The sequence below is a fragment of the Epinephelus lanceolatus genome, chromosome 3, assembly GCF_041903045.1.
Source record: "Epinephelus lanceolatus isolate andai-2023 chromosome 3, ASM4190304v1, whole genome shotgun sequence".
Lineage (NCBI taxonomy): Eukaryota > Metazoa > Chordata > Actinopteri > Perciformes > Serranidae > Epinephelus > Epinephelus lanceolatus.
The window spans coordinates 5,789,255-5,803,726 of NC_135736.1; the positions used below are offsets into that span (position 1 = coordinate 5,789,255).

The window sequence follows — 14,472 nt, forward strand, 5'->3', positions numbered from 1 at the left end:
ACGAACCCGCCCTGATGTGTTGTGACTGAAATTACAGAAAGAAGCACGGGGCCTTTCCAAGCTGCAACATTTGAGTTGACGAGCAGCTCATTCAGGCCATCACGGTTTAGGACAGAATGCTCTCTTCTTTCATAGCACCCTCTTGCAGTTAGATCTCGCTTCACATCCAGCGACACAAGAGGGAGACATGTTGCGTTCAGTGTCATACCTCAGCTCGTAATTTGGATAACCACAATCAGATTTTGCAAAAAGCTTGCCTTTGTTTGGACTTTATGAAAAGACTTACGCACAGAGAACATTATGTATAATTAGTATCTGTGTGCGTCACTTGTAGGTGTTCTTTCCAACCACACACAGCAGTGGCTGGCTTCACACATTGGCACACCTTCTCAGCCACAAAGGGAAGACCCAGTGAAATCAGCTGGAGCAAAATACTTCACATACATTCTTCCATGGCATGAGTCTGGGCAGCCTCTCTAAGAGGAAATATTGCCTGTAACAATTGTGTTCTCTTATGGTTTTGTGTTACAACAGCATAGCAAAGAAGAAGTGTGCACAGCGTGCATTAATTGATGCCTTAATATCAACACTGATGTCTTATTAATGCAAATACTGACTAAAGGTTAATAAAGAATTCAAATTCAAAGAAAAGGCTAATTTAGTAGTCTACAGAGAAGCTCAAACAACAAATTAAAAGAACCTACAATAGTATAATTTACCATTGTAGGTTACAATAAGTTGTTACCATGGTTTCCATACTCCTTAATGAATATGAATGTGTCTTCATAACATTAAAACTACATTAAAACTATTGACAGCCATACAGAGCACAGGCCTAGGGGCCACCCTGACCTTCATATCCAAAATGTCACTCAAATTATCAACCTGAAGGAGACTCAAAATGACCACGCAGAAATGCAAAGGAACTGCAAAGAGACACATAATTAAAATAAATACATACATAAAGAAACGGTTTACAACAACTACAAGGCGACACAAAATTAACTCAAAGACAAAACCACAAAAATGCACAACTTGAGAAAGAGGCAAAACAACAACAAAAAGAGGCAAATCCACCACAAAGTCTGTGTGTCTGTGTGTCTGGCTGCTAATGGGGGTAGGTGGTGGGACATTTTGTGTACCCAGGGGTCCATTATCTCACAATCCGCCCATGTTTCCAGCTTTGTCAGACATTATTCATACACCACCCTCGTCGTGATTACACTTTCTCCGATAGCACCTGAAAGCAGCACGGGAACAACCCCCGCCCCTATTACCGCCCCCTCTTCTGACGTCACGCCAACGGCTATTTGCATGAAGTGTTTTCTAGCTGCAGCTCCAACTCGCCTGCAGAACGAGTCTCTCCGAGGGGAAAGCGAGGGAAGAGGCGCAGTGCAAACAGGGGGAGGCGGGGGGCTCTTGTGTTTCACATCAGAGGAGCAGCAGGAAAAAGCGGCCCGAAAGCGAGGATAAGGTGTCGGATAGCCAAAAGCAGTGGGAACAAACAGAAGAGCCACTACTCTCGTGTCGGAAAATGGAGCTACCCGCCGCGGGAGAGCACGTCTTTGCGGTGGAGAGCATCGAGAAGAAGCGCAGCAGAAAGGTTGGTCATAAGAGCACCGAAGGACATTTTTACACACATGCAGCTGGAAAGGAGGATCATTTCTCTTTGCTTTCTTTTCACCTTCACATGGGCTTATTTTTGGTTATTTTATAAGCTAATTTCTCAGGTGACGGTGCATTGCAGAGCGCATTTTGCTGCGTAAAGTAACGTTGCGCTGATTATCCCGTTTCTCTCCATTCACAGGGGAGGTTTGAGTACCTGGTCAAGTGGCGAGGATGGTCTCCAAAGTAAGTCTCCTTTTAAAACAGAATGATAACACAACAGTCAAAACAGAAGTGTGTCAATGTGTGCATCCGTACGAGCGTGGGCGCGCATAAGGGCGGTTGCGCGTTCTTGCTTTAGGCGCTCGACGCGTTGGCCTCGATGATGGATGTGGTTTTAAAATGTATGCAATCCCCAGCGTGCCAATTAAAGGAAGACATGTCTATAATTGAAGCCTACGTTTAAGAAATGCCCATATATCTACAGTTGAGTGGAGGCTGGGCCCATTGTATCCTCCTCCCCCCCCCCCCCCCCCCCCCCCCACAGCCGCGCGTAAAAGTTACTCATGATTTATTACACGTGCATCCAGAGGGAGTGCAAGTGTTTCGGCGTGTTGTTTACACATGCACATGCCTACAAATATGAGCTATATAAGTCAAGAGTCGTAAGGGTCGTTTTGGTGCCAAACTAGCCTTGTATCCTCAGCCAGCCTGTTAATGTCTGCCACTGTTTGACAGGTGAATGTGTCCTCACTGCTTACTGTCTGCTCTCTGAATAGGTACAACACGTGGGAACCTGAGGAAAACATCCTGGACCCAAGACTGCTTGATGCTTTCCAAGACAGGTACGTTTAGATTTGGATAAACCGGCCTCACAAGTGATGATGTACAAAATAGAGATCACACAATAAGGCAAACTGATTTAAATTTCCTACATGTCCAGTTCATTACTCAGTACATGAATTGTCTGATACTCACCCACATGTTTAAAGTAGGAACTCTGTAGTCAGGAACTCTATCTGGATAATCCCATGTTAATCAATGATCTGAACTACACCATGTGCAGAAATTCAGCATGGGAGGGTTTGGATTAGGATTAACACTGGTGTCATCAGAGAGTCAGGTTAGGGTTAAACTCAGGTCAGTGTTACCACAGCAAACTGTGACACTTTGTTGCTTCAACTCTCTGTTACTTGATAGTTCATTGAGTGGCAGCATCAGGTTATCAAGTTTAAGTGCTACCTGCTGTCAAAACATCCATTCACCAGATGCACCTGTGTCATCTTCCATGGCAACCAATCATATCACCCAGTAAACTGATTATTATTGATTATGCAAAAATAATAAAGTGACCAAAACAAAAGTTTTGTTTGGCTTATTGCTAATTTAGAAACTTTGTTATTTTTTCAGACTTTTCTCATTTACACTATTTTACATAGATACTGAAACTTCAGACATCCTACAGAAATGTTTGAAAAAGTATCAAAAAATACTCTTCACAGACTTTCTTTTCATCATTTATGAGGGGTTAGGGGTTGGTGCAAAAAAAGGGAGGGGGCATGTCAAATATTTTTTTAAGTATTAGGGAGGGACTTGCATTCTTATTTTTGGCACACAACTTTAAATGGCTGTATTTTGTATTTATTTTACTGCAAATCTTTAAAGAAAACATGCCCTGCATATTTCCTGCACATTCGCCAAAATTACACCATGTATCATAGTCAGAAACTGTAAAACTGGATTTTGCCATACATAAACTGTTTGCACAAACTAACCTGCATGCACGACAAGAGAGAAAAAGTGAGGCTTTTTTTCAACTCCAGGATTTAGCCTTCAACTTTTTTTTTTTTTTTTTTAAGATATTTTTTAGGGCATTTTGCCTTTATTGGACAGGACAGGTAAGTGTGAAGGGGGGGGATGACATGCAGCAAAGGTCCACAGGCTGGATTCGAACCTGGGCCGCTCCGGCAACAGCCTTGTACATGGTGCGTCTGCTCTACCACTAAGCCACCGATGCCCCGTAGCCTTCAACTTTAAACCTTTAACTTTAAAACATCAGCGGGTACCTTTTGAAAATCTAATAACTCATTTATTGTGGAGGGACGGTGATGCATTTTCCCACAGTCACTCAGGGAGGCTCAAAGAAAAATGTTTGTAGCATCAAGCATCAAACAAAACCAAAAAAAGTCTGTACCCCAGCCACTCTCCTCCTCTGATAAGTAAAGAACAGTCCCTTAGTTACTATTATTGAAATTACATCTAGCCTACCTCTTCCCTTATTGAAAATCCAGGAACTATGAATATGTGAATATGATATTATTTCAAAAGTCTAACCATGATACTCAGTGTCTCCTACTTCAGTGAAAAGTCCATTCATCCTTCATTCATTGTTTCAAGTTTTCATACCCCACTTGTGCATATCGGAGCATCATTAGCTTCTAAACCAGCTGTGATGTCACCAATCTTGCTTGTATGAGTACATTTTAAACTCAGGTTTAAGGTGAGCACACCTTCAGCAGACAGAACTTCCTCATGTCCTCTATTAGTGAAGAAGTCCATGGCTTTCAAAGTGGGCTGCCATGGTGAAATTAACTGCTTGGCTAGTTGTTTAATAGTCTGTTGAGTGACTGAGCACACAGCTCTACATGAAGGAGAGTGTAATTGAATTTCCTAAATGCATGGCATGTTAAACTGTCACTGGCTTTTCTCTCAGCCTCCCTCACCTTTTTGCTCACAGCAACCTTTCAGGCGCAGGTCACACGTTGAAGCAAAACACCAACGTCACTCTGTGTCTGTTTTTGCAATTACCTCCCTCTCTCTAAAGAGGAGGGTTTTTTATTGAAACTAATTGCGTGTCTCTCCGGGGAGCCAAATCGTCTGAATGCCAGGCTATGAAAATACACTGAGTCGTCATTGTAATTAGATGTGAGGGAGGAGGGTGGGGGAGGGGACTGACATCACTCCTGTCTGCGGTATTGAGTTACTGCCTCAGAGAGACTTTCATGGAGAAGGAGAGAAGCAAAGAAAAGTTGGAGAGGGGATGGCCTTTATCTTCTACTGTGGATACAGACTTTACTTTGGATATTGAGTGTTATATAGAGTGTCTTATCAAGCCACTGTTTAGCTTTTTGTAGCAGTTAAGGACAAGTGTAATGAGGTATCACACATGAATAAAGGTTAGGATTCTGTGAAAAGAACAATTAAAAATAAAAAAAAATGTATGCTCCTTTAATCCATATTGAGTGAATTACACTTTGCATCAGGAAGTGTAACTCCAACCTGTAACATGGGCTCAGCATTTTCTAATTGAGCCTGAGGAGGACACCCGTGACGTTGTGTTGCCATGCAACAGCGACTCATCTCTGTGAGATGGTTTCACTGATTGGCTGCTGTTTTCCTCTCCCACAGGGAACGCCAAGAGCAGCTGATGGGATATCGCAAGAGAGGACCCAAGCCCAAGCACCTGCTGGTTCAGGTGAGAAAATAATGATACTTAATACTTCTCCTGATTAGCATTAATGTGAACAATGAATTACAGCTGTGCTTAAGATCCACTTTCATGCATAATTCCATTTAAAATCCCAGAAAGCAATGTAGAGAAAATGTTGAATATTTGATGGAAGGCAGATTCAAAGGGGCACTCTAAGGATTTGATATTGCACTTCCTGTCCCTAAGGTGCACGTTAAAAAATAAACGATCAAAATTGAAGCTGCAAAAGGCAGAGATATCCTGGCTTGTAGTTCAAGACTGAAGCAAGCTCTGGAAATACTAAATCCTACATGTCCCATAATGCAATTTAAAAGCAATATTTTGAGAGCCCTGCCCCTCAAACCCAACAACACATTCAGTTTGTACTGCAGACTCTCTGTTAGAAATGCTATCAGCGTTATTTTCTCAAACGTCCAGAGCCACCGTAGACATTATACAGCCGTTTCCAGAGGCTGAGCAGGGCCCCTCTGTGATGAGATAACTGATCTTCATCACAGAGGAAGATGTCCACATAGTGGGGTTTTTTTTGTTTTGTTTTGTTTTGTTTTTTCCTATTTTTCAGTTGTTCTCAATGTGGAGGGGATGTATGCAACCACCTAGAAAAGCTTTTAAAATCTCTGAGCTTTTCAGAAAGCCACCGGTGCCATCACTGCCACTTCTTTAGGTAGACAACTGTCTACTGTCACAACAAAGACAGAATAGCTCATTTTTTTTGGGAGCAGATTGGCCAGCTGACTATGAAGTTTTCTATGAAGTGCTCCCCAGCGCCCTGCCAGCACTTTTCTGCTGAAAAAAGAACGCTGTGTGGCCCTAACTTAGGTGTGAGAGTTCTTGCACATCGACCATTTATTACAGGCAACAGATATGCATGGAGATATTATCTTATTTTTAAGGGACCAGTTCCCTGACCTAACAGATGTAGCTAAGTGCCTGTGAATCGTACATTTAGCGCATCAATCAGTGGTCCAAAAGGCCAGGGGAACCCCTCAGAGGAGTGTTTTTGTTTCTCTCAGGAGGGCGTTGGTGGTAACACATGGGATAAAGTCAATGACGGGACACAAAGCAGCCAGTGACATTCCTCCGAGCTGAGGTCACAGCCACAGGAGACACTTTGAAATGTCACTCTGATGGCCGGGCCTGTGACTGAGAGAGCTGCACAGGAGCTGTGGGAAGGCTGTGTGAACACGGACGAAGGCCCCTGAAATAAACTGTGTGCTCGTCCGGGCCTCAGAAGAGCCCCTCACACATTCCAAGCACAGTTTCTTCAGTGCAACTCGTGGGCCCCAATGAACCATGGCCTTTTGTTGTCTGACAGAGACATGTGTAGATACTGTAGGCAGTTTAACCATTAATCAAATGCTCCACAGGGAGGGATGCCCTTTATTTTAAATACATGTGCAAAAACACCAGAAAATCCCCTCTTCTTCACATGATATTGATATGTTATATGTATATATGCTTTTTTAAATAACACAAATTACTCTCCGTTTCAAAGGTTCCTTCTTTTGCCCGGAGATCCAGTATTCTGGCTGACCTCCATGAGGCGTCCCTGGATGAGGACAGCTGTCAGAAGACCAGCCCCATTCAGATGCTCCGCCCCCAGGGCCAGCAGTACCAGCTCAACAGCAAGAAGCACCACCAGTACCAGCCACTGTGCAAGGAGCGTGAGGCCGAGCAGCAGGCCAACGGCAAGAAGTTCTACTATCAGCTCAACAGCAAGAAGCACCACCACTACCAGCCGGACCTCAAGGGGCATGAGCCTGTATTTGCTAAGCCCCGAGAGGTCAAAGCTCCAGAGCTAGCTAAAAAGGGGTACAATCTTCCCCCAGTGCTGCAGCAAAAGTGGGTCCGGGACAAGGACTCAGGCTGCCTGACCAAAGTCAAGGACATCACCATGGAGCTGAAGAAGCTCCCAGCAGACCTCAATGGCCACAAAGAGCCGGAGAAGGTAAAACCTAAAGAGGATGCTTCACCGCAGTCCAATGGTGTCAGCAACAGCAAGCTAAAGATTGTTAAGAACAAAAACAAGAACGGGCGGATTGTTATTGTCATGAGCAAGTACATGGAAAATGGAATGCAGGCAGCTAAGATTAAAAACGGCGATTCTGCTGAAAAGCTGCTGCAAGGAACTGACAACAGCACGGAGAACCATCTCGAGAAGATGAAACTGGTCAAGAAGCTCGGCCTCATGAATGGATTTGCAAAAAACTCTAAAGACAAACCAACTTTTCACAGCTCTGGATTTAATGGAGATTGGCCCACAGAAAAGGAACAGTCCCCTAAAACGGAGCCAACTGTGACAGAACAGGATAAACATGTCGAGGTCAGGGGTCAGGGGCAGCTTTCAGTGGATCAACCTTTACAATTGACAACCAAGACTAATCTGCTCTCCCGGCCTTTGGATAGGGGAGGTCCCTCCCCGCTGGACCAAAGAGGAAGCCAAGGTGGATTTCAAGGACTAAAGCGACACCTTTCTGACACAGACAACGAGGAGCACGGGAGTAGTAAGAGGTATTTGAGCTCCAGGAGTATCAGCACTCCCAACACGATATCTTCGCCCACCCAAAGCATCAGCATTGACCAAAACGGACACCAGAGTCACACTGGACTGCAGGACTGTGGGTATGCAGACCAAGAGGAACCTATTGACTTGAGCATTGTCAAGTCCAGGCCTAAAGCTACCCAGCCTGAAACACACACACAAGCTCAAACTGTAACACAAGCTGAAGCACACACACAGGATGAAACACAAATGGACGTACAGACAGAAAGACACGCTGAAACACAAAAAACTACAGAGGAGGAGAAAGTCAGTTCAGTTTCTGTTTCAAACCATGACAAGAGGAAAGAGGAGACGTTTCCCTCTTTCCAGCCTTTCCTTGGGAATATAGTAATCACAGACATTACTACAAACTGCCTCACCGTCACCTTTAAGGAATACATAACAGTGTAATTGGACTGGGCACCAACTGTGTAACTGTATAAATGTACATTAGAAATATTTGTATTTTCAGATGCTTGAATGTACAAATGGACCCTTGATGTTGTTTTCATTTTGTATAGTTCAGATTTTTTTTTTAAAAAAAAGATCCTTTATTGCGTTATTTGCATATTTCTTCTTATAAGCTCTCTGTTGTTATTGCTGGAGATTTTATCACATGCAGTATCTCTCTTTTTTTCAGCTACTTAAAACTTAGTTTAAAAAGCCAAATTGGGTCAAATAAATGTTTGATTGAAGATGCACTTAACTCTTGTAAATACTCTTCACTTTTCTATGGATGTCATTTGATGATACACTCGACTGTCTGCATCTGAGATAATGTTAAAGAAATGTAGGCTATATGGAAAATTTTGTAAGGAGAAAAAATATATTGAATCATGGTAAATTACACTGTGTGTGTGTGCGTGTGTGTGTGTGTGTATGTGTGAGCAGATGGACAGATTTAAACAAGGATGCATGCTGCTTGGACAGATAATGCCATTAGGCATGCTTAAACAAGCGGATAAAGAAAAATGAAGCGCCTTTCTGTCAATATATGTGATTTGCATTGTTGAAAGGGGAAATGGTTTTTAAATGAAAATTATTAATGGTTCATGTTTGATATATATATTCTCCTTTGATTTGATGTCTGTTCAATGGTAAGGTGTTTTTCAAGTCATGCATCTTGAGATCTGATACTGAGCACAAGTCACTTCCATTAAGACAGCAGATAAACAGTCCTGTGACTATTTATTTGAGGTTTTGCAGCAGTGCAGTGACTAAAATTTGCTTTTTTTCACTTAAGTTATATATGTCACAAATCTGTCTTAACACTGCCAGTTGAGCTGTGTAATACAACAGAATAGTACCACCAGGTAGGTCTGTGGCCCCATTCTCTGGCTCCCTGACATGTCCTGAGTAACGTTATGTAAGGGATTGAATGGACTTGTCTTTTGAGTAACTTTTGCAACTACTCGGTTATTAAAAGTCTGTAAAAGCACACATTCTTGTCATAATCAGATCTGTTCCCTTGTGTCATACATGCCCCCCCACCCCTTTTTTTTTTTGAAATCCCCTCCAGCACTATGTGATCTGAACTGCTCTGTGAGATCAGATGCACTTTTGCTGTTTTGTGTGCAGACTAAAAAATGAAGGCTTCCTATGATACATTTTGCAATAATAAAATTGTTTGCAAGTGATATATGGACTTGTGTGCAATGTGTTTCTTTTTATAGGCTACATACATAATCCCACACCGTGCAGGCTCAAGGTTGGTATCCTGCATCACATTTGACCTTGGCTTCCCTTGGAGAATTAAAGCTTTTAACCGGAAAGGGTGGCTGCTATAATGCTCTTAAATGGCTATACATACCTCAGAAGTTGTTAAATCTGTACATGGCTGTCTTTGTGGCTGTGTGTGTGTGTGTGTGTGTGTGTGTGTGTGTAGGCTGCAGGCCATGAGGATTATTACAGAGCCTGTGAGTTTATTTTCAGATGGGCTGCCCAGACCAGCTATTTACCTTAGGAGCATATAGCAACAGGTCAGCCCTGGTTCACTGCCACAAATGGAAAGCAATGTCTTTTCAATCACTTCAAACGTTCACAATGAATTAAATTGAAAGCAACTGAAAAGTCAGTTTGCAGTGTAGGGTGAAGTCAGGTAATGTGGGAAATCAGATAAAATGGGCCGGATAAGGTTTTACATGCTGGGCTCTTTAAATATTAGCAGCCAGTCACCAGACATTATTGCATTGTTACTATAAATGTGCTCTCCATCAAACAATCATTTTGATTGGTCTGAGGTAACTGGATGGGCAGAACAAAGAGTTTAAAAAAAATCACTGGTCCCAGAGCTTGCCAGATAAGCCATGTGGCATGATGATTTTCTCATTTTGGTAATAAGATAGCTAAAACAATGTGTGTACAGTGACAAAAATGACTGCAGGATGTTGCATTTTATTAAATGTTTGACTTATAATTACTATTACTAATTTTTTTTATATTACACTTTACTTTTTACTGTAAAGGTTTCCGAGTGAGCAGATAATGCATTCAGTTAAAATGAGACAAAGGTTTAAGCTAAAATGAGACATTTTTCTGAAGAGAAACCAGCATGTTTTAGGCCACAAGGTACCATAAAACCATGCATTATGCGATTGTGTGTCTCTCTGTCATATTACAGACCTTTTTAGTCTTTTTGTCACTTAAAAAAATATTAAAGATGAGGCAGTGAGTCCATGTCAGCCACAATAGTCCAGAATTAGCCATCCTTGTTACACACATGTTCATTGTAGACAAGATGGCACCAAGGAAACAAGCAGCAATAGAACAGGGACAGCATGGCAGAAAAGTTGGACAATCTTTTTTAATGGATAGCCACAGGTTCCATGAATGATTCAGTGACTAAGGACTGAACTGATAAGTAGATTTAACCAAAAAACAAATATGACTGTCCCATTTTACCTTACCAGCTGTCCCATTTCACCCTAACATGTCATCAGGGTGAGGTGGGGGTTCTTGATGTGTTTAAAGATCCAAAGTTTAGAAATCATTTTATTAGGCGACATATTTTCTTTTAAGTAATATAGGAGAGGACAATAACAAGTTCTAAAAGTAATGCTTAAGGTAGAATTTTGAGTTTTAGGTGGTTTTCTTGGTAATCTACCAAAAAGTGTCCCACCTTAAATGAATTCACCTCTAATTCTGGCCTGTGAACATGGTGATTTTAGGGGCAATGCAGGGGACACATTCTTCTCAATATTTAGAACATGTGCATTTATCCCCTCAATAATTTTTTTTTTAAAGTAGCAGAGGACTTTTATTTTTGACAAACTTAAAGAAATTCACACCATAAACTGATGCAGAAAAGGCACAAATTAGTGCATAAAATGCACCAGAATGCAAGGAATAAGGTGTTTGATACTCAAAACATTATAGCGGAGGACCTCCAACCCCCCGCCTTTATATGTGCCCCCCATGCTGAAATAAAACCTATGTGCCCTTGCCCATAAACGCACCTCATATAGTGCAGTTTAACGAGCATTAGCCTACATGTCTGTGCTGTAACTGTTAAATATGTTATATGACGTGTAGGATCTCGAAATGATCGGATAATGATTATTCCTAATTGCTGTTTATTACCTGAAGCATATACCACAAACTATCCGCTGTGAGCTGGAGGTGATTTGTGGGTTAACCTATATGTGCCTTTGAGGAGGACTTGAGTCGTTTAAAGCTCATAATTTTGACCTGAACAGCTGTTCATGTCAGATGTTTCTCGAATAAATCCTCCTGACATGCTGAGAGGGACCCAGCAGGAGGCAGCTGCTTTCTCTGCTTGACCTCCAGGTTCAGCTTAAATGACATAACGTAGGATATGATTTCCACCTTTCCACGGTTTCCTGTTTCAGCGCTCCATATTAATGAGGCAGACAGCCGCCGCTCGCATTGAAAACTGGAGAGAGCTTTAAAGGGAAGATGTGCGGAGGACCTCCGTCATAAACCCAGCGATAGATTGCTGCTGTTTGCCGGCGTCTGAGCGTCTAACCTCTCTGCCTGCTGTCTGCTGCAGGGGGATGATTGATACCCGCCTGTCCCGACGCTGTAAACACACGAGTCGTCGTGCGGCGTAATTTCGGTGAGCGCAGTGATAGAGACGGCAGCCCTCGACCATTTCCTGGGTTGCAGCCCGCCAATAAAACTGCTTTCTGTGCGCGTTAATGTGAGCAACGACAGAGAAAATGGCTGTCCTCTGTGCTTCATCCACTTTCTTTTCTATCGTGCCTCTCTGAAACGCCTCGCAGCTGCTGCGGCCGACAAATAATTGCATCTATGTTTGAGCTAGGAAACTTCAGCGGGGAATGGGAAATTCCCCGTAGGAATGAAGACAACACACTTTCCTTTAAGTATCAAATGGCTTGTTTGCTTGTATGTCCGCAAAAAAAAAAAAAAAAACACTGCAAAACTCCGAACAAGCTGCTGAAGTTATCGGATAAATACAAGTGTAGCTTTAAAACTGTGTAGGAAGACGTGTTCTTGGTGATCCACCCTGCGTGTCCCCTCTTCCTCTAATCTGCCAGCTCATGTTCAATATGTGCACGCATGACCGAGTTAGGCCTGAAAATGCGCTCTGACACACCAACAAACTCATAGGTTGTGCGCGGTTGATGTACACAATCACATATTTATTCTGGGAATCCTATTAACTCTAGTGCTTTTGACAAGAACATTATCTAAAATCTGAGCCACACATGTAGGCTGCCTATTCCACAGAGTCCTCTGTAGGCCTGCGGGGTTTTTTCCACATCTAGATGCGCAGAAATAGACCACAAAGTGCATGCAATGCTGATTTTAAACTGCGTTAGAGATTTATTAAGTCACGGCAATTGAATGAGGAAGGAGGCTTAAATAAAAGAACTGCAACAAACGCAATCGTTCACACATCTTCCAGCCTATTCAATTATGCGTACTGCTCCAGTGCGGTATTTGAACTGTCAGGAGCTGCACATACAGCAGCCATCTGGTGTAGAATGACCACCTACAGGTTACAACAAATAATTTTGAGGTCAGCTGCTATAGGCTATTTTGAGGTGACATAAAAAACATTACAATTAAAAGAAAAAACAACTCAAAACCACAGCATAGGTCCGTTATCAGAACGACACAAACTATTCTTTAATGGGCGATCTCTTTCAAAAGGCCGATACAACGCCTGTAGCCTATTTTCCTCTGAAGTTGTTGTCTCACTCCTAACAGTGACTAAGCAACTTGCTTGGGTCACTCAGCTGGATCCAGTTTAGTGAAAAACAAGACTAAACCCTCAATCATCCAGCAGACTGCTGACCTCAGTCCGTAGCCTAGGTATGATCCAACGAGAGTAAAGGCACGTTTGCTCTGTACCGGCTGCGGGGGTTATTATATTATCCAGTCATCTACACTGTGTAGTTAATTACAGATTCATGTGTGGCACGAAATAGGTCTAACAGCTGCATGCTCTGGAGAGTGTCATGCATGTTGAACACCTATTCTTAACTCTACAGTCTGCGTGTGTGGTGCTTGTCTGTAGCATATGTGGAAATCATTTTTTTCTTTATGGTAAGGGGGATTAAGGAAACGAAGCCCCCGTTTAATACCAAATGCCATATATATATAAAGCATGCATAATGATTAGGCTACCTGTATGCACACGGCACCCTGACTACAAAACTGCCCTACAAGACCTTTGCACGTTGCACATAACCTAGCCTATAAATAGCCCAAGTGTAGTATATTGAACCTTAAAGTGGGTCCGACAGGGATGGTTGCAAGAGAAAGATTAAAAAATACAGAATACCCTTTATTTTTTGTTGTCTCATATGATCGCTGCATCTGAACTGATACCATCCGACGTCTCACAACAAAAGGCTGATCAAATTGGCTTAATGATGACGTTACAGTCTCTGAGCTCTCTGTCTTTCTCTTTAAATGTGACTGCATGTTCCATGGTACTGTCTGTGTGGTATAGCCGGGCTTTCCCGTTTGCGCGCACAAGAGGAACCAGCGTCTTGCCCAGATACAAGCCAGCCAATGGTGTTTTAACGGCGGCGGCACTGCTGCACTGCAGGCGCGCCGAGACCAATCGCATCCACAGTCTGAGGTGCGCCCTTCTTCCCTTTCTGTCTCTACTGACTGTTTGTTTGTGCATTGCAAAATATGGCAGCTAAAGAAGTAGTCTTAAACGACATCCTTTGAATCAGATCGTATTAAGATAATTGTTGTCCTTCACTGAGAAATAAATACCGTAGGCTTCATAAAGCGTTAGGGAATGCTCTGATTCCCTTAAAAGATTCCGATAGCCTTTACCAACATGTTACAATTTCACAGCAGATCTTAATAAAATGTGGATACCTTCCAAAAATCAAATGTTTGGTAAAGATAAGATGGATTTGCTCTCCCTCTCTATGACCTTCCCAAGGCTTCAGCTCTCACTGAATAAAACAATTTTGCAAATAGTTATTGTGCATGCATGAATGGAATTAGCAAATAATGTGATGAGTGGGGACACATATGATTTATCTTTACTAGGCCGTCGCTTTGCTGTCTGCAAGTGAATGGAATTTGTGGCAGCAGGAGTGTGAGATGATCCTCCTTGACTGGAAAGAAATTATAAGAAAAAACTGTTTCAGTAGTGAATGTGGCATCAGTGTATCCACGTCTAAATAAAGACTGAAGAGAAAATACAATCCACCATGGCATTGAATTTGCAGACTGTCAGTCTGCAAACTGTCTGCAAACAACCAAAGTACCAAACTAACTACACAGTCTGCAAACTACCTTAATCATTTGCACCTAACGCAGTTATGACGGCAAATATTATGACAAGTGAATTAGATAAGATACTGGTCAGTGTAATAAATCA

The 14,472-nt window shown here is 42.4% G+C and overlaps 1 pseudogene across 1 annotated transcript; it reads left to right on the forward strand.

The window, feature by feature from the left end:
• The first annotated feature begins 1,299 nt into the window (after positions 1-1,299).
• LOC117256014 (E3 SUMO-protein ligase CBX4-like) lies at positions 1,300-9,274 on the forward strand (annotated as a pseudogene). Its single transcript, XR_013488448.1, has 5 exons — positions 1,300-1,603; positions 1,808-1,851; positions 2,385-2,450; positions 5,014-5,080; positions 6,591-9,274. The product of XR_013488448.1 is annotated as an E3 SUMO-protein ligase CBX4-like (transcript).
• Positions 9,275-14,472: the final 5,198 nt, after the last annotated feature.